We start from the raw sequence: 24,880 nt of genomic DNA on the forward strand, positions 1-24,880 counted from the left end.
TCTGATACTATATTTGGGGTTTTCTATGTACAGTATCAGGTCATCTGCAAACAGTGAGAGCTTTACTTCTTTTCTGAGCTGGATTCCTTTTATCTCTTTTTGTTCTCTGATTGCTGTAGCTAGGACTTCCAGAACTATGTTGAATAATAGTGGTGAAAGTGGACCCCTTTGTCTTGTTCCTGATCTTAGGGGGAACACTTTTAGTTTTTCACCATTGAGAATAATGTTTGCTGTAGGCTTATCATATATGGCCTTTCCTATGTTAAGGTAGGTTCCTTCTATGCCCATTTTTTGAAGAGTTTTAATCATAAATGGTGATGGATTTTGTCAAAGGATTTTTCTGCATCTATTGAGATTATCACATAGTTTTTATCTTTCATTTTGTTAATATGGTGCATCACATTGATTTGCATGTATTGAGAAATCCTTTCATCCCTGGAATAAACCCAATTTGATCTCAGTGTATGAGATTTTTAATGTGTTGTTGAATTCTATTTGCTAAAATTTTGTTGAGGATTTTTGCATCTGTGTTCATCAGTGATATTGACCCATAGTTTTCTTTTTGTGTGTTGTCTTTGTCTGGCTTTGGTATCAGGGTGGTGGTGGCTTCGTAGAATGAGTTTGGAAATGTTTCTTCCTCTGCAATTTTTTGATAGCATTTTAAAAGGATAGGCATTGGCTCTTCTCCAAGTGTTTGATAGAATTCTCCTGTGAAGCTATCTGGTCCTGGGCTTTTGTTTTTTGGGAGATTTTTGATCACAGCTTCAATTTCAGTGATTGTAATTGGGTTCTTTATAATTTCCATTTCTTCCTGGTTCAGTCTTGGAAGATTGAACTTTTCTAAGAATCTGTCCATTTCTTCCAGGTTATCCATTTTATTGCCATAGAGTTGTTCATAATAGTCTCTTATAATCCTTTGTATTTCTGCAATGTCTGTTGTAACCTCTCCTTTTTCATTTTTAATTTTGTTGATTTGATTCTTCTCTCTTTTTCTTGATCAGTCTGGCTGAAGGTTTGTCAATTTTGTTTATCTTCTCAAAGAACCAGCTTTTAGTTTTATTAATCTTTACAACTGTTTCTTTCATTTCTTTTTCATTTATTTCTGCTCTGATCTTTATGATTTCTTTTCTTCTACTAATTTGGGAGTGGGGTGTTTTTCTTTTTCCAGTTGTTTTAGATGTAAAGTTAGGTTGTCCATTCAATGTTTTTCTTTTTTCTTGAGGTAGGATTGTATTGCTATAAACTTCCCTCTTGGATCTGCTTTTGCTGCATCCCATAGGTTTTGAGTTGTCATATTTTCATTGTCATTTGTTCCTAGAAAAATTTTTATTTCCCTTTTGATTTCTTCAGTAACCTGTTCATTATTTAGAAATGTATTGTTTAATCTCCATGTATTTGTGTTTTTTACAGTTTTTTTCTTGTAATTGATATCTAGTCTTATAGTGCTGTGGTCAGAGAAGATACTTGATATGATTTCAATTTTCCTAAATTTATTGAGGTTTGATTTGTGACCCAAGATGTGATCTGTCCTAGAGAATGTTCCATGCACACTTGAGAAGAAGGTATATTCTTCTGCATTTGGATGGAATGTCCTGAAGATATCAATGAGATCCATCTCATCTAATGTATCATTTAAGACTTGTGTTCCCTTACTAATTTTGTTTTGATGATCTGTCCATTGGTGTGAATGGGGTGTTAAAGTCTCCTACTATTATTGTGTTACTGTCAACTTCTCCTTTCATGTCTATTAGTGTTTGTCTTATGTATTGAGGTGCTCCTATGTTGGGTGCACAGATATTTACAATTGTTATGTCTTCCTCTTGGATTGATCCCTTGATCATTATGTAGTGTCCTTCCCTATCTCTTGTAATCTTTATTTTAAAGTCTGTTTTGTCTGATATGATGATTGCTACTCCAACTTTCTTTTACTTCCCATTTGTATGGAATATATTTTCCCATCCTCTCACTTTCACTCTATATGTGTCTTTAGGTCTGAGGTGGGTTTCTTGTAGACAGCATACATATGGGTCTTGTTTTTGTATCCATTCAGCCAGTCTGTGTCTTTTGGTTGGAGCATTTAATCCATTTACATTTAAAGTAATTATTGATAAAGATATTCCTATTGCCACTTTCTTAATTGGAGTTGATTTTGTAGATCTTTTTCTTCTCTTGTATTTCTTGACTAGATAAGTCCCTTTAACATTTGTTGTAAAGTTAGTTTGATGGTATTGAATTCTCTTAACTTTTGCTTGCCTGAAAAGCTTTATATTTTCCCATCAATTTTGAATGAGGTCCTTGCCAAGTACAGTAATCTTGGTTTGTAGATATTTCCCTTTTGGTACTTTAAATATATCCTGCCATTCCCTTCTGGCCTGCAGAGTTTTTGCTGAAATATCAGCTCTAAAACTTATTTAACTTATATGCAGAGTACATCATGAGAAACACTGGGCTGGAAGAAGCACAAGCTGGAATCAAGATTGCCGGGAGAAATATCAATAACCTCAGACATGCAGATGATACCACCCTTACGGCAGAAAGTGAAAAGGAACTAAAAAGCCTCTTGATGAAAGTGAAAGAGGAGAGTGAAAAAGTTGGCTTAAAGCTCAACATTCAGAAAACTAAGATCATGGCATCTGGTCCCATCACTTCATGGGAAATAGATGGGGAAACAGTGGAAACAGTGGCTGACTTTATCTTTTGGGGCTCCAAAATCACTGCAGATGGTGATTGCAGCCATGAAATTAAAAGACGCTTGCTTACTCCTTGGAAGGAAATTTATGACCAACCTAGATAGCATATTAAAAAGCAGAGACATTACTTTGCCAACAAAGGTCCATCTAGTCAAGGCTATGGTTTTTCCAGTGGTCATGTGTGGATGTGAGAGTTGGACAGTGAAGAAAGCTGAGTACCAAAGAATTAATGCTTTTGAACTGTGGTGTTGGAGAAGACTCTTGAGAGTCCCTTGGACTGCAAGGAGATCCAACCAGTCCATCCTAAAGGAGATCAGTCCTGGGTGTTCATTGGAAGGACTGATGCTGAAGCTGAAACTCCAATACTTTGGCCACCTGATGCATAGAGCTGACTCATTTGAAAAGACCCTGACGCTGGGAGGAATTAGGGGCAGAAGAAGAAGGGGACGACAGAGGATGAGATGGCTGGATGGCATCACCAACTTGATGGACATGGGTTTGGGTGGACTCCAGGAGTTGGTGATGGACAGGGAGGCCTGGCGTGCTGTGGTTCATGGGGTTGCAAAGAGTCAGACACAACTGAGCGACTGAGCTGAACTGAACTGAAACGTATGAGGTCTCCTGTGTATGTTACTTGTTGCTTCTCTCTTGCTGCTTTTAATATTTTTTCTTTGTGTTTAGTCTTTGTTAGTTTGATTAGTATGTGTCTCAACATGTTTCTCCTTGGGTTTATCCTGTGTGGGACTCTGTGCCTCTTGAATTTGATTATCTCCTTTTTCATGTTGGGGAAATTTTCAACTATAATCTCTTCAAAAATTTTCTCATACCTTTTCTTTTTCTCCTAGGACCCCTGTAATTCAAATGTTGGTGCGTTTGATATTGTCCCATAGGTCTCTGAGACTCTCCTCAGTTCTTTTCATTCTTTTTACTTTATTCTGCTCTTCAGAAGTTATTTCCACCATTTTATCTTCCATCTCACTGATTCGTTCTGCTTCAGATATTCCACTGTTGACTCCTTCTAGAGTATATTTCATGTCAGTAATGATGTTGTTTGTCTCTGTATGTTTATTCAGTTCTTCTAGGTCTTTGTTAATTGATTCTTGCATTTTCTCCATTCTGTTTTCAATGTTTTTGATCATCTTTACTATCATTATTCTGAATTCTTTTTCAGGTATTTTACCTATTTCCTCTTCATTTCTTTGAACTTCAGTATTTCTAGTTTGTCCCTTCATTTGTGTAGTGTTTCTCTGCCCTTTCATTATTTTTTTTTAACTTATTGTGTTTGAGGTCTCCTTTTCCAGACTTCAAGGTTAAATTCTTTTTTTGGTCCAGTGGTTTGTGTAAGCTTCATATAGGGTGAGATTTATGCTGAGGTTTTTTTTTTGTTTGTTTTTCCTCTGATGGGCAAGGCTGAGTGACGTGACAATCCTGTCTGCCGATGATTGGGTTTGTATTTTTGTTTTGTTTTTTGTTTAGATGAGGCAACCTGCACAGGGTGCTACTGGTGGGTGGGTGATGCTGGGTCTTATATTCAAGTGGTTTCCTTTGTGTGAGTTCTCACTATTTGATACTCCCTAGGGTTAGTTCTCTGGTAGTCTAGGGTCTGGGGGTCAGTGCTCTCACTCCAAAGACTCAGGGCTTGATCTCATAGCTCCTTAGCCAGTTTCCAGAGGTTTTCAGCATGTTTCCAACCAGTTTCCAGAGGTTTCAGGCAGCTGCTCCACAAAGTCAGCTCTGCTCCCCTCTTCCTGGCGGAGTCTACGGTATATGAACTCCGCCGGTCAGCACACACCGTGCACCAAAAAGAGGGGAAAGCAGCAGCTGCCGTGATCACAGGCCTGGTCTGTGTTCTTTATTGAAGCCACACCTAAGCTTGTGCTTCTGCAGAACAGTATCCTCAATGTGGGGCCTCAGGGGCCCAGGACGAGAGACCACACCCAATGTCCCCAGAGCTGGTCCTCCCGGCAGGACCCCTGGTCTCCTGTACCCATAGCCAGAGGGGCAGGACCAGATGGGCATGCCCAGAACAGGAAGGACCTGCAGGTTCCTAGAGTGGAGCCAATGCTACCCTGAAGATTCTCATCCATGAACCAAACCACCACCCATCATCAGATTTCTAGCCCAGGATGCAGGGAATTCCTTCATAATGTCGCTCAGTGATCAGAGAGACAGTACCTGGATCCCGAAGCACCTAAGTAATCATAGGAGTCAGGTTAGAAGACATTCCTTCGCCAACATTTTCCATCATCAGACATTAATTAAACAGGATGAGTTCTTTCTCAACTTTTAAAAATATTCATGATCCCCTAGGATCAATTGCTCTCCTCAGTATACTGAAATAAGTTGTTTCAGTTTGCACAAAGACACAAGGATCCAGAAAGGGCTAACGACCTGCCGGGCGTGCTCATCCCTGGGAATAAGATACTGGCAACTTAGAGTTTCCTTCTAGGGGGAGGTCAAGTTGACCAAGCTCCCCAGAGCATCACTAACAGTTACAGAGCATGTGTGCGTGCAGAAGTGCTCAGTGGTACCTGACTCTGTGCGACCCCGTGGACCACAGCCCACCAGGCTCCTCTGTCCATGGGATTTTCCAGTCAAGACTACTGGAGTGGGTTGTCATTTTCTTCTCCAGGGGATCCTCCCAACCCCTGGGTTGAACCCAATGAAGGCAGATTCTTTACCACTCACCACCTAGAGATGGTTCTTAATATTGCATTGACACTTTAAAAATGGAATGGAACAGGCTGCGCTGCATCTCCAAGGTTTTAAAAAAGTGACTCTCACCTGTCAGGGCTATGGGGAAGAAATTTCTCAGTGGTGGGAAATAACCTCCAATTCTTTTGTTCTTGCAACATGCAAAAAAAAAAAAAAAAATTTTGAGCACCTCCTACTGATCAGGCAGTTAAGTGCTGAAGACACTGCCAAGACCCACAGGGATGCAGGTCCCACCCCTACCTGGGATGGCAGGGTCGGGGTTGGGGGGGCGGGGCACGGTGGTTGTTGAGGGACTGGTCTCACATTCAAGTGGGAAAAGCTGTCAGCAAATGAGTAAATACCATCATTCAAAGCAATAAAAAACAAGCGGGAGTGTGAGTGTTCCAAGCCAAGGAAACCCCAGGGCAGCAGCCCTGAGACCGGAAGCATGAAGCCTCCCCTCCCCTGACCTAGGGGCTCCCATCTCCAGTCTCTGTTCACGGATTAGCAGCTCTGATCATGATGCTCCCAGAAGGGGAGGTAGGAGTGAAGTTCAGCCAGGAAACAAATGTTACCGGCAAGTTGCTCAGTGTGTGGAGGACAAGACGAAATGGTTGGCTGGGTTTGGGATCTTCTAGGACATACACCCACTGAATATGAAGACACTAGAGTCAGCACTGCTTTGAGAGAGGAGGACCCTGGGGGCAAGTACTCAGAGAAACCAAATGTCCCCACCTCTGCTCGGGGCAGGCTTGTCTTTTCCGTGGACAAGCTCTCCAGGCAAAGGGGTGCCTCCTGCCAAACACAGGTTTATTTTTTGTTTTAACTATTTATTTTGAATTGGAGCATAGCCAGTTAACAATATTGTGACAGTTTCAGGTGGACTGCAAAGGGACTCAGCCACACAAGTACATGTATCTGTATCCCACCCCCCAAATCCCCTCCCATCCAGGCTGCCACATAACATTGAACAGAGTTCCCTGTTTTATTTTTCTCTAAGATTTTTTTTTTCTTTTAAATGTGGATCCCTTTTAAAGTCTTTATTAAATTTGTTCAAATATTGTTTTTTGTTTTTTTGTGTTGTGGGGTTTTTTTTGGCCCAAAGGCATGCGGGATCTTAGCTCTCTGATCAGGGATCAAACCCACACCCTGCAGTGGAAGGTGAAGTCCTAACCACTGGTCCACCAGGGAAGTCCTCAAATAAAGGTTTTGGGGGTTGTTGTTGTTTTTTTAAGGAAACCTATAGCTTCTTGTTTTGTTTTTTTTTTCTTAACATTCCTAGTTCTCTAAATAGTAATCCTCGCGATCAACACTGTGAACTCACCTAGTGGGACAAAACAGCCTGTAGCCTTCACAACCCCCAGAGCACAATGCCTTGTATCTACCAGGTGCTCGACAAGCGCGTGACTAAGAAACGGATGAGGTGCCTTCTCCTCGAGCTCATGTGAGTGCCTCCAGTCACTCAGCCGTGTCCGACTCTCTGCGACCCCATGGACTGTAGCCCGCCAGGCTCCTCTGTCCATGAGATTTCCCAGGCAAGAATACTGGAGTGGGTTGCCATTTCCTCCTCCAGGGGATCTTCCTGACCCAGGGATTGAATCTGCATCTCCTGCCTTAGCAGGAGGACTCTTCACCACTGCACCACCTGGGAACTGACAGTGAGTGAGTGTGTACAACGGCTGCGCTGCAAACGCCGATCTCAAAGCCAGTCACCTGCCCTCTCGACAAGACAACATGCTGGTGCCCGAGCAGGATGAATGGACTCAAAGCTGTGAACTCAGCCAACTGCCTATAGTGAGATAGTAAATGCTGTCAAACCACCAGGAGTTGACCTACAAGTCTGCCCTATTCTTGAAAGGTGTCAAGATGGGCCTAGGCTAGGTCTGGGGAAAAGGAAGGAAGTCTGGACCAAAGTTTTCAAAGGATGCTAGAGATGGATGCTTGTTTATTTTAACATGAATGTTTAAAAATTCAGAGCACTTATCAATTCCTCAGATTGGTTGGTTTGATTTATATAAATGCCAGGCAGTATATTGAAACTTTCATCAAAAAGTTTTGGTAAGAAGAAAAGAGGAAAAGACCCCATCCTTGCCCACTGGAGTTAAAAAAAACCTAAGGACTTCCCTGGTGGTCCAGTGGTTAAGAATTTGCCTTCCACCATAGCGGGCTCAGGTTCAATCCCAGGTAAGAGAACTAAGATTCTACATGTAGAACAACCAAAAAGGATAGAAAAACAAAAACCAAGTGGCAAAAAAAAAAAAAAATAAGTAAAATAAAACAAAATAAAAAACCCAAGTTGGGGGACATTACAAAACTGTAAGGAAACATCTATCAAGTATGAGCTAATACTGCTCTGCAATTTTAACATGCGTGCCCCAGTCTTTACACTTGTAGTCAGTTAGAAGATCTTGGGGGCATGGGCAGGGTAGTGGTCAGCACCTGAAAGTTATTCACTCTGCCTGACGTTCTGCTCAGGACTTTCTGGGGATGAACAAACAAGAGTAACTGGCAGGAGGGGACCAGCACAGGAGAACTTCTAGAGAGCCACTCTGGAAAGAGTACCTGGACCCTTCCCTGGGGGCTAAGCCCCAGTGCAAAGAGGGTGTGTCCACACCAGGGTGCATCGCCCACACATAAACAGGTGTGTGTGAGTGTGTGAGCGACTGCAGGTGTCCTCGAGCGGTTTCGGGAGGTGGCATTTAAGAGAGGAAGTAGGGGAACCCTGGAGGAAAGGGTGCATTTCCAGCCCCAGGGTTGAAAGCCCTTTTCATCACTGGTGCACAGGGGTGGAATGTTTCTGAAAGCTAAATCATGTGATGTTTCCATCCTCTGAGGCCCCAGCTGACATTTTCTCCCAGGCCTTAAAAGGACAAACGTGTAAAAGATAATGTGAGATCTGAGTTCTGGAGAATGAAGGGGACATCCTGTCATCAGTGACGGATGGGATGGAGGGACACTTTAGTACTAAAGGATAATGTTATACTATACACTATATATTATACTAATGTACTTTATAATAGTTTATAAATATTATAGGGCTTTCCTGATGACTCAGTAGGTAAAGAACCTGCCTACCAATGCAGGAGATACGGGCTCAATCCTTGGGTCGAGAAGATCCCCTGGAGGAGGAAATGGTAACCCACTTCAGTATTCTTGCCTGAAAAGCCCCATGGACAGAGGAACCTGGCAGGCTACAGTCCGTGGGGTGGCAAAGAGTCGGACATGACTGAGTACCTGAGCTCAGTGAGCACACATACTTTACAAAGTTTAATATTCATACTTAAATATATTAATAGCCGGTGTTTACTGAGCACTTAATGCCTGTCAGGCATTAGGAGAAGAGCTTTATCTGTATTATCTTGCTTATTCTCACAAGAACCATGTGATTAGACGCTATTATTACCTCCATTTAATAGATAAGGAATTTGAGGCTTAAATAAGCCAACTAGCTTGCCCTGCGTAGAGGAAGATTCAAGCTCAAATTCAACTGAAAAAGTCCAGGTCTTAATCACTTTATGGTGTAAAAAGTCATCTTTGGCCATTGTCACCACCACCTCTTCATCCTGTCTGGGAGTTTTACCCCCTCACCGTCAGCATCCACTTGACCCCGGTGTCTCCTCCTTGGACCAGAATCGGGCGCTGAGTTCCCCCGACAGCAGAGGGGCTGAAGCCACAGAAGCTGGGGTCGGCTTCGTGGCTGCAAAGCTAGAAACTGCATCAGCAAAGGACCTTTTCAGGCAGGAAAGTGAAGTGGGGACTGTCCTAGCCGGGGACTCTGTCCCCACCCACTTCACAAATAGAAATGAAAAGCCCTCTATCTCAGGATTAACTGAGTCCTTTTCTTTGTAAATCCTTTCTAAATATTAATCTAGGCTCACCACCCTCGGGGCTAAGTTAATTTCCAGTTAACAGATGGGAAATACATTGCCCATCAGCGGCAACTTTGGCGCCTCCCTCTTGAGGAGGTGACTCCAGGAGAGGCCTGGAGCCGGGGGTCAGCCCACATCTCAGACACCCAGTGGCTTCATCCCATGGGCGGCTGAGGCCTAAAGAAACCAGGCATCTGATGAGGACCAGCGTCAGGACGAAGGCCTGGCCCCCAGGCTGGGTCTCCGGGGCTCTTTCTGAAACTCTCCCACGCTGCCGGGCTCTGGAAGGAATCCACAGCCCCCGATGGTGCCCCGCCCACCGGGGTATCTATTAGCCATTTCTGCAGCAGAGAGACCAAATCCCATGGAAGCAAAAACCTCGCACCTGCCGGACAGCAGGGAGTGCTAGGAGCCAGGGGAGGGGAGAAGCCAGCAGGGAGGTGTGACTCCAGGTCGAGGGGGTGGGGCACAGTCAAGGCCGTGGGTGGCCAGTCTGGGGCCGCAGTGGCCCCTCTTCCCAGATTCTGGCCAGCGGGAGGATGAGGTGGACAGTGGGGCAACAACGGGTGACTCTAGCAAACAGGCTGGGGTCACAGTCATTCAGCTCCAGAGCAGCTACTAGACATGAGGCTGAGCGCCAGGCCCTGGGGTCAGGAAGGGTGAGGAAGAGATGCGCGGTCCTCGCCCATCACCGAGGGGGACAGACGGTACAGGGGTGAAACGAGAAACCATGTGATGGGGAAGCTCTGAGATGCACGATGGGTGGTTCCGTCTCTCTGAGAACGTGACGCATGAGCCGAGAACTAACCAATAGAAAGTCAACCGAGCCAAGACCCGGGGGGACCCTTCCAGGCTGAAGGGGCCAAGGCGGGACTCGCCTGGTGTGGCTGAGGAGCCAAAAAGAGAGTGTGCAGTGGCAGGAGACCTGTGAGCAAGGTCAGGCGGGACCCGGTGGGACCAAGCGCAGGCCAGAGGTCAGGAGGAACAGACACGGCAGCTACAGGGGCGGAGGGGACGTGGCTCAGCCTGGGGAGGGATGAGCAGGGTGGAGGGATTCCGGTGGGGCCCCCGGAGGGGCGCCGGCAGGACCTGCTGATGACTGGACCGGAGGTGAGGGAGAAGGACAGAGGAGTCGACCGTGACCCCCAGGGTCGTGACTTGAGCCTCTGGGCGGCTGGTGACAACGTGTCCTGAAATGAGACCAGAGGAGATGGCAGCAGGTAGAAGGCTCAAGACCCCTTTGGGGTCGTTTCATATTCGAGATCCTATTAGTTATCCGCTCGGCGATGCCAAGTAGGCGGCTGGATAAAGGCACCCGGCGCTCAGAGATCCCAGCGGAGAGACCTATGCTGGGAGTCACCGGTCTTCAGAGGGAATTTAAAAATCCGGAGCAGATGACTCATCTGAGCAGCCGACTGTGCCCCAGGGCCTTCAGAGCCGGGATGGATACATCACTCCAACCCAGAGCCAGGCAGGCGCTGCCCAGTCCAGGAGCGGGGTGGCGAGAGAGTCGGTGGAGGGGCAGGCACATTGGCCCTCCCCATCCCAGAGCACCTGCGACTGCAAGGTACCCAGCTCCCGGAACACAAGCCCCTTTGTTCTCTCAACAGCTTGTTTCCTTCGGGTTTCCCTGGGGCAGCGTGCTCAGGGGGTCAGAAGGCAGTCTCGCTCATAAATCCCCTTGCAAAGGAAATCCTTGTGTCCCAGTGACGGTTTTTGTCTTGACCTCTCTTTCATAAACTCTTTGTTAACACACCTGTTCCTGCTCGGGGTTTTAGAGTTTGGAAGGGAATTTGGGGTTGGGAGTTGGAGTGGCGTGATGAGATTCAGCAGTGGATTTCAAGTGGTCCCTCCCCGGCTCCAAGGGAGAGGGTGGCGGCAACCACTTGACCCCCGCTGTGGGCAGTTCCCAAAGACCCACAGTATTCACCCAGTCAATATAAAGGGCCTTTGAAAATCCCCACCTAATACTCATGCTGCTGCTGCTGCTAAGTCACTTCAGTCGTGTCCGACTCTGTGCGACCCCATAGACGGCAGTCCACCAGGCTCCCCCGTCCTTGGGATTCTCCAGGCAAGAACACTGGAGTGGGTTCCCATTTCCTTCTCCAATGCATGAAAGTGAAAAGTGAAAGTGAAGTTGCTCAGTCGTGTCCGACTCTCAGCAACCCCATGGACTGCAGCCTACCAGGCTCCTCCGTCCATGGGATTTTCCAGGCAAGAATACTGCAGTGGGTCCTAACACTCATAAAATGGTCTTATTTCAGAATTATTACATGGGTTCCCTACCCCTGCCGAAGAGAATGAGATTTCTCCATAAATCAAAGGCTTACTTAAAGGAAATGCAAGAGCTTGGGCTCTGGCATCAGAAAGACCTGATTCAAACCCTTAACTCAGCTATGTACACTTCTGCAGTAGAGACCACTTCTTTCTCTTCTCTGAGCCTCAGTGCCTTGATCTGTAAAATGGGGATAATAGTAACAATTCACTAGCATTCACCAGCTGACTGAGAGGGCTGGGGAGAACTGTGGGAACTGCAAAGCACAGGAGGCCCTCAGCCAACAGAGCTACTATCTTCACTTTGTATTTTGTCTTTCAAACCCACGTTCGCAGGATGACGGGAAATTGCATTTCTTCAGCGGCCGACTGGTTGTTGTACACTGGTTGAAACAAGTCCCCCTTTCCAAAGTCCTCATACACCTGGAGTCTTCTAAAACCGGGGTTCATGCCATTGGAAAAGTCTTGGCAGGCGGGCTTGGCTCCGCTGGCCTCCTGGTGAAACCCACTCTTTCCCTTCTGATGAGAGTGAATGGCTCTCTCATCGGATTGCTCGTCTGACACTGATCCGTCCAGGGCGGTTTTGGGTGATGGTCTCGCTTGCCCTCAGATTAGCAGGATCAGATGGCCCGGTCATCAACTGTGGTTCCTGTGGCCACCGGCCCACCTGCTCGACCCGTGGCCAAGCCTGGGAGGCTGGATCCAGAGTCAGCGTTTCTTGTCAAGTCTCCCTAGGATACTGCTTAGGGAGAAGGGCTGTGAGAAGAATCAGCATAAAGATTTCCATCAGCCTTAGCTGGAAGGAAAACTGTACTTCTAAGAGGAGAAGAATTGACTTAAAGACATTGTAAATGTGAACTACTTTGCATCTGCCCTGAATTTTATCATCCAGCCATCCATCCACCCAGTCATCCATCAGCTTGTTCCCTCCTGCACCAGGCATTTCCAGTTATGTTCCTATACTAAGCTAAGCTAATAAAAATGTAATTTTTCCCATTTGGAAGAGCCCCTTTCTTGGAGTTCATTGACTCTGAGCCTCTGAACACCTAGTCCAACTTGATTACCTCCTCCATCCCCGCACCCTCCAGCCACTCTGGATTCTGATGTATTTGCTCCTGGTCATTGTCCTCCTGTCTTTACTAAAACATGAGCTCTCTACACACCTGAATCCATCTGTCTTTTCACCTCTGTATCCCTGGAACCTATCAGAGGCACATCTCTGCATGTATTAGGCGCTCTCTGAATGTTTGTTGAATGACTGAATGAGCCATGCCGCCCTGAGGATTTTAGAGTTTGAAGAGGGATTGGGGGTTGGGGGTTGCAATGGCATCATGAGATGTACCTGTGGATTTCAAGCAGAGTAGGAAAAAAAAACAAACCTGTGAGGTATTACCAATGCTATTCCGCCTACTCTGGCTCAGATGAGGAGTCAGGATGGGTGCAGAGTGACTCTGGTGCTTTCAAAGGCTGTGTGATGACCTTGCCATTCCTATCATCCATTCACTCAGCCGAGAGTTACCGAGAACTGACAGATGAAAGGAATTGCAGTAGGATCTCTGACTCACACAAAGATAGATAGATACGGTCCCCGTGAGCTTGGAGCATGCCCCCCCCAACCCCCCCACCCCCGCAACATTTTACATTCAAGACTTTACTGGCTGATTGACTGAATACATATATAATGCTGTGAATGCTCCGGGCAGATGGATGTGGCCCCTCTTTAAAAAGATGGTGTACAGTCTTACAGGGAAGACAAGACATGCACCAGTATAACTAACACAGGTAAAGATGGGGCGGCGGGCCACAGAAAAATAACACAGGTAAAGACAGGGCCAGCCACAGACCAGGGACTTATTAAAGAAGCTGCATTAAGGGGAAAGAGGAGGGCCAGTTAAGGAAAGGAAGAAATAGACTGACATGGGATGGTGTCAAGGAGAAAGTGGCATTTGAGTTTAGCCCAGGAGACTGGGCAGGACTTGAATAAAATTCACTGCACGTGGTTTATTCCTTGCCAGTAGAGAGTGATCACAGATTGGAAGTCTTCATCCGTCTCCTTGATGTTTCCTTATTAAAGATCCAATTCAAACCATCAGACACTGTAAGTAAACCTTCCTCATCTGAATTTCACTTCACATGCCCTCAGTGTTCAATTGGACTGACTCTTAAAGCCATCAGGACCCCTGCATAATTTGAAACTTATTTTTGTAAAGGCGAAGCTTTCAAACAGTTCCATGATCCTTACAGTAAGGAAAAGACAAAGATATTTCAGCTGGCTTGGGACATTCATGCAACTCCTACTTGAATCCTTAGTAACAATCTTTAGAAAATCTTCTAACAATCTTTAGAAAATCATGGCCTTCGGGGAAAAAAAAGAAAAAAACTCAATGCTTCTTGATAAATCGAAAACCAAATAGAAAAACAAAAGTGCTTTAGGAAATAAAGGTAGAAGTAGATCTTTAACAAGCTAGGACTTGATTTAATATCAAAGAGACATTGAAAAACATGAGCTAGAATGTTAATATGTCATTAATATGAAGCTCAAAACAACCAGAGAAGAATGGACTTTGTATTATAAGAAGAAAAGCCATGACCAACCTAGAGAGCATATTAAAAAGCAGAGACATTACTTTGCCAACAAAGGTCCATCTAGACAAAGCTATGGTCTTTCCAGTAGTCATGTATGGATGTGAGAGTTGGACTATAAAGAAAGATGAGCGCAGAAGAATTGATGCTTTTGAACTGTGGTGTTGGAGAAGACTCTTGAGAGTCCCTTGGACTGCAAGGAGATCCAACCAGTCCATCCTAAAGGAGATCAGTCCTGGGTGTTCATTGGAAGGACTGATGCTGAAGCTGAAACTCCAATACTTTGGCCACCTGATGTGAAGAACCGACTCCTTGGAAAAGACCCTGGTGCTGGAAAAGATTGAGGGCAGGAGGAGAAGGGGACGACAGAGGATGAGATGTTTGGATGGCATCACTGACACGATGGACATGAGTTTGAGTAAACTCCAGGAGTTGGTGATGGACAGGGAGGCCTGGCCTGCTGCAATTCATGGGGTTGCAGGGAGTCGGACACGACCAAGTGGCTGAATTGAACTGAACTGATTAGAGCAAATGTTTCTTAAACTTGAGGAATTTTCAGGGAAATAATTTTTAAGTCCTCTCAGAATTTGCTCATGAATCCCAATTTGAGAAAACAATGACTTAAGAAATTCAGTCTTTTATGAAAATACCAAATGCAAATTGCCACTGTAATTTTTCTCTTCATAATTGCCAATTTTAAAAAATTATCAATAAGGTGAAAATACAAAATTAAAATCTTGCAGATGCTTAAGCATCTGTGATTCCCAGTTTGAAGAACTTGAAGAAAATTACATTTAAAGTAAATAGGATATCTAGTTGCCTAAGAAAGAGTAGTTGTCATTGTCTTTACGTGATATACTGAAAACAAAATTTAATTATACGTGGGCATAATCTATGGTACAGAGAAAATAGTAGAATCTAGGGATTCTATTTTTACTTGTTAATTTATAATTTATATCTCACCTAACCTACTTCTTTAAAGAATCTGAGGTTGGCAAAGACAAAATTATAAACCCTGCAAAACAACACTGTTGCAAGAATTTTTCCTCTTACTGATTTATCGCTTTTCCGCCAGAGTACGTCCAACATTAAAATTTTGAAGATTACATGAAAAGATAGATTTATGCAACCATCTTTAAATCAAACACACACGAAGTAAACTCTTTGCTTAAGCAAAGACTGAAGTGCAGGACTTCCCTGGTGGTACAGTGGTTAAGAATCTGCCTGCCAATTCAGGGGACATGGGTTCGATCCCTGGTCTGGGCAGATCCCACATGCCTTGGGACAACTCAGCCCATGGGCCACAACTACGGAAGCCTGTACTCTAGAACCTGGGATCCTCAACAACAGAAACCCATGCCCTGCAACGAGAGAGTAACCCCTACTCACTACAACTAGAGAAAGCCCCTGAGCAGCAATGAAGACCCAGGGCAGCCAAAAATAAATTGTTTTTAAAAGAAATAAAGGGAAAAAAGGAATTTAAAAAAAATTTTAAAGACTAATGTGAATCCTGTCTAAATTATTAGATAAAAAGTTTACTGCTGGTATATTTTTGTCCCTGCAATGAGAAAATGACCACGGCTGGAAAATAATATTCCCTTTCACCAGCGCCTTCTGTGTGCTGTGATCTGCTTCCTTGTCCAGTTTCCCTGCTGACTGGATGTTTGGGAAAGTCCTTAAGGGCAGTGGCTGTATGCTGTCCCTTTCTGGAAGCTCCATCTCCTCGTGGGGCCTTGGCTCTTCAGAGACCACCTTGTCATGACCACTCAGAACCAGGCTTGGACTCCGCAGCACCCGCTTGCCCAGGGACGCTCATGCCCGCTCCTCTCTGCCAACCTGCTCTCACTGTTGTCCTTGTTCTTAGGCCTAGCTTTCAGCACAATTATCAGCTCAAATTTTGTGTTGTATTTTTGTGTTCCTCCAGTTGCCCCAAATTTAGAATTTCTGTGCCCACTTCCCACCCAAGGAACCCCAGCCCTGGCCCCCAGTGTGACCAGAACTTTGCAGTGGCTCATTGATGTCCATCAAGTAAACAGGATGAAGCGTGGTAAGGACTCATCAAGGGCCCGGACTGTGATACACATGGGGTATTTTGTGAGGTCTTCCAAGAGCAACATAACAGAAAAGGAAATCTGCTTCCTCGCAACGAAGTTTTGATTGATCGTTTTTATTTCTTTTTTCTTTTCTGGCCTCATTCTGTAAAGAGAATCTGATGCTATAAGCCCATAGCCCAAAATGTGTTTGGAAGAATTGATTCTGATTTTACTAAAGCTGAGAGATAACCCAAGAACCCATTGACTACGAGACCCTAGAGCGCTCCCCTTCCTGCCTCAGCTGGGAGTCAGTCCTACTCATCTCCAGGTTCTGAAGCGAAGAGAATCCAAGGGCTCACTTGCCGTGGATACCTCACAAGCTTCTGGTCCAGCCCCGGATTGCTGCAGAATGTCAGTCCTGGTGGCCACTGTCAGTACCAGGGTTAATTACTCCATCTTTCCATCATCACATACATTCGTCCATACATCTGTTCGTTCCACAAACTGAGCCCTGCCCCATGGACTGGACATGGCTCAAACAGGCTTCTAGCCACCACAGTCCAGTGTGATGAGCGTTAGACCAGGAAAAGAGCAGGACACAGGACTTCCCTGGTGGTCCAGTGGCTAAGACTCTGCACTCCCAATGCAGGGGGCCCATGTTCAATCCCTAGTCAGGAAACTAGATCCCACAGGCCACCCCTAACAACAACAACAAAAAATCCTGCATGTTGCAACTAAGACTTGGTGCACCTAAATAAATAATCTTTCTTTAAAAGTAAAGGGAGGGGTATGTGCTGGATGCTATGGGAGCTCAGAAGAGCAGCTCCTAACCCAGAACCGGAGGTCAGGAACGAGCTTCTGGAAGAAGATGATATTGAAATGACAGGTATTAGCAACAGCAAAGATGGAGGAAGGTGTCCAGGCAGAAGAAACAGCAGATCTGGAGGCGAGAAGCCCTGTGGTGTCCTGACGCCTCTCCAGTCGGGATCATCTTGGATTGATCTTGAGAATGTCCACAGTTAAGGGCACACCCCAAGAGGAAGCTCCCTGCCATCTGGGGCCCCCCAACCAAGCATCATCTGGGTTAAATGACACGGCATCTGCAGGGACCTCCAGGCTCAGTCATCTGGAATGGCTCCAGTTTGGGTGGAAGGCTGTTGTTGGCTGGAGAAGAGATGATGTTGGAGGCCCGGGGCCCGGAACCTCAGCGCACGTACAGGGTGGAGAGAAGCAGGGGCAGAGCCGTGCTCCCAGCCCCTGTGTGGTTCCCCGGGGCTCCCCTCCACACTTTCATAAAGTCCAACTTGTCACACGAGCCCCAAACGCATTACCTACCTAAGGATGGGATGGGAGAGTTTGAAGGGCCAGACTCATAGAATTCTTGGAGTCTGCCCTGGGGGACAGCAGACACCTCCCACGTGTGGTACAAGCCTCCTTAGGAGCCTCTTCTGTGGAAGAGAAATGACCTCTGGTCACTGGGGGGCCTGCCTCCTGGGTGACCTATTTACTTTTCCCTGGGCACGGCCGGCTACATTCTCTCATGCTGGAAACTCTTTGCCGACCTGTGGCCACCTGGCCCCATGCCAGGCTGATGGATTTCAAACCCCCAGCAATGATAGATATGTCACTTGAAACAATCTCCCATCTATTAAGCTAGCATTTTTTTTTTTTTAAGAATAGAGCACAATGCTGGCAGGAGTTTAAGGAAATAAGTACATTCATACAATGCTGGTGAGTTTGTAGTGGTTCCTCTCTTTGAGAAAAAAAAAATCAGACAATATGTAACAGGAGCTAAGAATGGTGTGACCCAGTCATTCCACTTTTGGGAATATGCTGCAAGAAAATAATTCTAAGAAAAAAATAACTGAGCATTCACAAATATATGTGCAGCAACTGCGGTTCAACACAATACAAAACTGGAAACGAGCCAGGACGCACAATAGGGAAATGGTTAAGCAAATTGTGCGATGACATGAAACAGCCTATGGCCATTAACCATGACAAGTGCGGACCTTGCCAGCACGTTCAGATCTGGACGTTTAAGCCGTGATAGAACGTAAAGTGGTGTGTCCTGCTGAAGGTGATTATTTTTTTAAAGTTTGTAGGTATTCTCTAAACATTACAAGATAACCTAAAAGGAAAGAAGTTTAAGTGTTCCTTGAGTCCTTGCCTTGTAGAGCTGCTTGAGTTTGTCATTTACAAAGCACGTTTTTGAAAAGCCGATGTACAGATGGCTCTTTAAAAGGAAAACAAAACCCCAACCAGGGTTCAAAGGAGCCCTGGGGTCCTGTAGTGTCAGGACCCCCGGCTGCTGGTTTTTTTTATTTTTTTAATTGGAGGATAACTACTTTACAATATTGTGACGGTTTTTGCCATACATCAATATGAATCGGCCATGGGTACACATGTGTCTCCCCCAATCCTGAACCCCCCTCCCACCTCCCGCCCCACCCCATGGCTCCAGGTGGCCACAGAGCATGGGTTTGGGGTGCCCTGCGTCATGCATCAAACTCCCACTGGTTATCTGTTTTACAGATGGTAGCGTGTATGTTTCAGGGCTATTCTCTCACATCATCCCACCCTCGCCTTCTCCCACTGAGTCCAAGAGTCTGTTCTTTACGTCCGTGTCTCCCTTGTTGCCAGGCTGCTGTCCTTAACGCTGCTTCATCTCTGACTTGGACCTGATGGTTACACACCTGCGTCAGACAGAAGACACTCCTCTTCTTTCTCCAAGCACCACGGGCCAGCCCAGGGCAAGGAGAGCCTCTGGTCCCGTTCCGGCATCAGCTGGTGCCCAGCGGACATTCACAGGGGGCCCCTGGGCAGGAGCAGGGGAGGAATTCCTCAGCTTGATGGAGAAGCCAAGACATCTTCCTCTCCTCCGGGATGGCCGGTCTGGCCAGACTGGCATCTGCTGTGCCGGCCTGTAAAGAAGCTACACGCAAGGAAGCGAATGAGTGGCAACCTGGTATTGAGGATCTCTAGGGTCTAACAACTCAGAAGCTTATAGGCGCCAAACTGGGTGCCTATAGGTGCAAGCTGGGCCTCGGGAAATAGCTGCAATCAATTCTCTTTTCGTCATTGTATTACTACTATCCGATTCCAATCCAAAGACTTGTTTTGGTAAGAGCTTCATTCAGATGTAATTAGGTACCACGCAATTCACACATTTAGAGTGCACCATTCAATGGCTTCTCGTGTACTCACAGTGGTGCGGTCATCACCGCGATCAACTTAAAAACCCCTGCCTGCCCTTTAGCCATCACCTCTAATCCCTCATCATCCACACAGAGCACAGAAAGACCCTCACTACTCCTCACCACAGAACCAAAGCATACAGCAGGTAGGTGTGGGGGTGATGCCTGCCCACCCAGGGCACATCACCCCCTCCTCCTTCCTCACATCTACCCTCACCCCAGCTCGGTCCCGTTAGCCACCGCTCCCCCAAGGCAGCTGTGCCCCCTGGGGGTCGGGGGGAGCCGACCAACCTCACCCCATCAGGGTGGGCCGGCCTGGACCGAGCGTAATGCTGCTCCTCCTGGTGATGGTCCTAGAACGGATTTAGGACCCGAGGCTGCCCAACAGGAAGTGAGAAGCCGACTAGGGGCTTCTGGGGAAAGTTCCGTCGGCCCTAGAACAGTCTCACAGGGAGGCAGGGTCTCTTTCCTACATCCCGCTGCAATTCGTGGACACGCCCCGCGGAAGTCAATGTTGAGGACGACGACGGAGCGATGGAAAGACCTCCGGCCCTTGGTGAAACCGTAACACACGGAGCCGGTGACTCCAGCACCGTCCCACCTCCAGACTTCCTGTTAGGAGAAAACAAATTTGCTTGTTGTTTAAGCCAGGGTTTTAGTTACTGGCGGTTTAACGCATCCTGGCTGACCTGGGATGGTTAATGGGAAGGCCTGACCTTAGAATTTATAACAAGGGAAAATGCTTTGTCTACCCAGCAATACTGATTGTATACATGGAAGGCGGGGGTGGAGGAGGAACGGAGGTTTTGTTTCCAATCAAGAAATTGTTTATTAATTTTTAGATTCTATCTTTTTATTGGATGGGATTAATTGCAAACCATCCAGCTTAACCCCTCAGGCCTATGGAGGTAAACAGAGACAAATGAGAACAAGTAAAGAGGTCAACCGTCATGACCACAACTTTGGCAGAGATGCAAAGGCAGGCAGAGGGCTGGGAGAGCTTTGTAGTGGAAGGAAGGGAAGGCTTCCAGTTGGCCCTAATTGGAGGCTGCTGGCCCCAGGAAGCTGCAGGCAGGCCCCTAGAAGCTGGGCATCCTTTGTCATCCGTTAGGGGTGCATGTTTGGCTTTCTGGGCTTCCCTTGTGGCTCAGATGGCAAAGAATCTGCCTGCAATGCGGGAGACCTGGGTTCGATCCCTGGGTTGGGAAGATCCCCTAGAGAAGGGAATGGCTACCCACTCCAGTATTCTGGCCTGGAGAATTCAATGGACTTTATAGTTCATGGGGTCACAAAGAGTCAGACATGACTGAGTGACTGTTAAGTACACCATACTTCTTTTGGGGAAGAAACTATGTGAAAAAGAATTTATCAAAATTCCTGTGTTTGAGGGCACAAATCTCTAGCAGTACTTCAAACAGAAAAACCACTTGTACTTGAAGTTACATGCATTATGTATCCAAAGTGTTATATCAAGCGTTCATGTATCTGACATGACTTCTGTCTTGAAGTCTTGCAGCTGCAGACAAAAACAGAACACAAAATTCTACCAGCACAGTGAGATCACCAGAGAGATAAGCATTTCCAGTTATAAAATGGAACATAGTCATCAGTGAGTCAATGTATTTCATCTCAGAGTTATTTGACATCACATTTGCGCAACTCAACATAAGGAAGAACATTTAAAATGTATTTGCATGGCTCACTTGTTTATTTATACATAGAAACATAGATGTGGACCATTTTTAAAGTCTTTATTGAATTTGTTACAATATTGCTTCTGTTTTTTATGTTTTGGGTTTTGGCCGCCAAGCATGTGGGATCTTAGCTCTCCAACCAGGGACTGAACCTGCACCCCCTGCATTGGAAGGCCAAGTCTTAACCACTGGACCACCAGGGATGTCCCTACACTTTTTTTCTTAAAGCTGACCTTCCAAATTGTATCTGCTTCTCTTGAAAAACTTGGATCTGCCCCTAATATTAGTTACCCAAGTCTTGAGCAAAAGTAAAAAACCAAAAGACAGTGGGAGAAGCACACGCTTCAACTTAAAACAACAGAACAAAACGGCATAGCTATTTGTAGGTATAAAGAGTATCCCTTTTGAAATGAAAGCATAAGTTATCTATTGTTATTGCAATTGACAACTTCACTCCTTCATGTTACCTGCCTGGCCCCTGTGAATACTAAGTGTATCACCCCATCGACAAAAAGTATTGTGTAGGCTTAAACAGAAACAGATTCACAAATTTATGGTTACCAAAAGGGAAAGGGAGGGGGAGGGATAAATCAGGAGTATGGTATTAACAGATACCCACTACCACATATAGAATAGAGAAGCAACGAGGACTTACTGTGTAGAACAGTGAACTATAGGGCTTCCCTGGTGGCTCAGTGGTAAAGAATCTGCCTGCTAACATAGGAGATGCAGGTTTGATCCCTATGTTGGAAAGATTCCCTGGAGAAGGAAGTGGCAACCCACTCGAGTATTCTTGCCTGGGAAATCCCATGGACAGAGGAGCCTGGAGGGCTACAGTCCATGGGGTCACGAAAGAGTCGGACAGGTCTGAAGCGACTAGAACAACAGGGAACTATACTCAATACCTTGTAATAACCTCTAATGGAAAATAGCCTGAAAAAAAAAATATGACTTAATCACTTTGTTGTACACCTGAAACTAGCTCCATATTGTAAATCGTCTGTATTTCAGTTTTTAAAAACGTGGAAGCCTGACCCAAAGGCAAAAGACAGCCGAGAACGGTGGAAAAGGGGGCATGTGAGCCTCTAGCCACTGCTGATTTCTGCAGATTCCTGCTCAGGAGGGAGACGAGGGCTGAGAGGGGCAGAAGCTCGCTTATCAGATGAGATCAGTGTGGGGAGTTAGTCATCAAATGGAAAAACAGTCTCTTGAAGTGGGGAATCAGGAACAATGACACAGAGACTTCCTGGTGGCCCAACGGCTAAGAATCCATGCTGCAATGCAGGGGACACGGGTTCAATCCCTGGTTGGGGAGCTGAGATCCCACATGCCTTGGAATTGCTGACCCTGTGCCCCAGTGAAAGATTCCACATGACTCAACAAAGATCCTGCGGGCCACGACTGAACCCGCAGCCACGTGAGTAAATAAGCATTTAGGAATAATGACACGTGTTCACCTGAATCACATCACTTTACTTGCAAAGACAGAAATAAACGTTCTGCCTATCGACACTCATCTCGCGACATCAGGAGAACGGGTCAATGGACTAGGGAATTTCTGACTTCGGTACAGAAATCACACTTGAACACCCCCTCCGCTGAATCTGCTCTTGGTTTCTTTAAAGTAGAGTAAAAACTTACAGCTCTTGAGCATTTCAGGTGCGCATGTCAGGATTCTTCTGACTCGCCCCTCATCTGTTACAATTGTCTCACCAACTCCCAAGATAAGAGCAGTTTTGAGTTACTCACCTTGATTGATTTTTCCAAAGTTCTCAAACTAGTTTTCATATGAATGAAGTTTATTCTGACTCAAATTGAATCAGTTCCTGTGATGTTGAACTAAAATACAAAGCAATACCAAGAAAAAAATGGCATTAACCGGTTAGGAAACAATTGGCACTAATTTAAGGCAATGATACCACTCAACCGGTGAGAGTCAATTGCTTAGAACAGCCTGCGGGCTGAAAGCTTGCTGCCTGTGGTGGCGTCCATCCGTGAACTTCCCAGAGGACCAGAAAACGTCAATTAGTCAGGCTAACTGACGATGTGTTTGCTCGATGACCTCTGGGCAGGGCAGGTCTTATATTGAGTATCCAGTGAATTTCACCTAGTCGCTTACTAGCAAGGTTCTCTGAAAATGTCAACTTTTAAGCAGCATGTAACTTGTACACATCACTTGCAATCTTGTGATTTTCGACAAATGAAACTGTACCCACCAAAAAGTTAATTTGTAACTTTTGGACTAATCTTTAAATTGAGACCAACCATGAAAGGAAATGGATTGGCCACCATCAACGCCACCAGATCCACCCAGAATGTCCTTCTGATTGGAGTTTCAGTTTCCTGTGCCTACAAGACATGTACGTGGTGGCATCGGTGTGTTAGTGTAACAGGGAAGCAAATGGAAGACACTAATCTTGTGTCCATTCTTAACTGGATTTTGTGAAATTTTTAATTGTCATTTACTGAGCTTTTTGATTATACCTTCCACGTGACTTGCATTCGGCACATGAGACAAGGTTAAATATGCTCCCTTTTAAATGTAAGAACACGGGACTAAAAGTTTGAAGATGCCAGTGCTTTATTGCTTTCCTGTTATGAGGCAAAGAAACTTTGGTTTTGGTTTTGGTTTTGTTTTTCATTTATTTTTATTAATTGGAGGCTAATTACTTTACAATATTGTAGTGGTTTTTGCCATACATTGACATGAATCAGCCACAGATTTACATGTGTTCCCCATCCCGATCCGCCCTCCCGCCTCCCTCCCCATCCGATCCCTCTGGGTCTTCCCAGTGCACCAGCCCTGAGCACTTGTCTCATGCATCCCACCTGGGCTGGTGATCTGTTTCACCTTTGATAGTATACTTGTTTCAATGCTGTTCTCTCAGAACATCCCACCCTCGCCTTCTCCCACAGAGTCTAAAAGTCTGTTCTGTACATCTGTGTCTCTTTTTCTGTTTTGCATATAGGGTTATCATTACCATTTTTTAAAATTCCATATATATGCGTTAGTATACTGCATTGGTCTTTATCTTTCTGGCTTACTTCACTCTGTAAAAATATGGACCGCGTGTCATGAATTTGCGTGTCATCCTTGCACAGGGGCCATGCTAATCTTCTCTGTATCATTCCAATTTTAGTATATGTGCTGCCGAAGCGAGCACGCAAAGAAACTTTGACAATCAGTATATCATTGGCAATTTTTGCTCAAGAGTTTGTTCTCTTTCAATGGTAGGTCACAGAAACTTACCATGAACTACCTCCCTCAAAAAAGGAAATTTATCAGCACACGTAACTGGGAAGGTCTCGATGGGCCTTGCTCGCAGGGTGGGCTAGACTCAGCGACCTCGGCCTGGGGCCAAGCCTCTCCCTCCCTCCTGTCTCCTGTCTGGTTCTCATGCCTTCATCTGCCTTTGTCTCACCTGCATCACCTTCCACCCATCAGGCCCACGTTGAATGACTTCTCTTTCCTTGTCTGTTGTGTATCGACAATAGACCCACACAGCCCTGCCAAACCAAGTGAGGCCGACGGTGAATCCATCCACATTGTGAAACTAAAGGAGTTTCCTCTAAATCCATGGAAATCTATAGTGAAAGAGTTCTACCCAGCTTCTTATGAGACGACCCAACCTCCCTACATAGATGAGAGTGTATAAGAAAATAATCCAATAATCCAATATTCATTCAGGTCGAGGGCAAAAGGTGACGAGGAGTCCGTCTTGGATCACAGGGACAGGGCTCCTGGGGACCAAAGCTGGACCCCACACACAGTGCAGACTCTCAGATCCTCTCTGCTGTCTGAGAAGTTCTCCAGAAATCAAGGGGCACCTCCAAATGAGAAGAACT

General features: G+C 45.7%; 1 non-coding gene across 1 annotated transcript; it reads right to left on the bottom strand.

Moving 5' to 3' along the window:
• Nucleotides 1-24,089: 24,089 nt before the first annotated feature.
• Nucleotides 24,090-24,198, bottom strand: LOC122688147. Its single transcript, XR_006339365.1, has one exon. It is a non-coding gene; the product is annotated as a U6 spliceosomal RNA (small nuclear RNA).
• Between the last annotated feature and the right edge of the window lie 682 nt (nt 24,199-24,880).

The sequence above is a fragment of the Cervus elaphus genome, chromosome 32, assembly GCF_910594005.1.
Source record: "Cervus elaphus chromosome 32, mCerEla1.1, whole genome shotgun sequence".
NCBI lineage: Eukaryota > Metazoa > Chordata > Mammalia > Artiodactyla > Cervidae > Cervus > Cervus elaphus.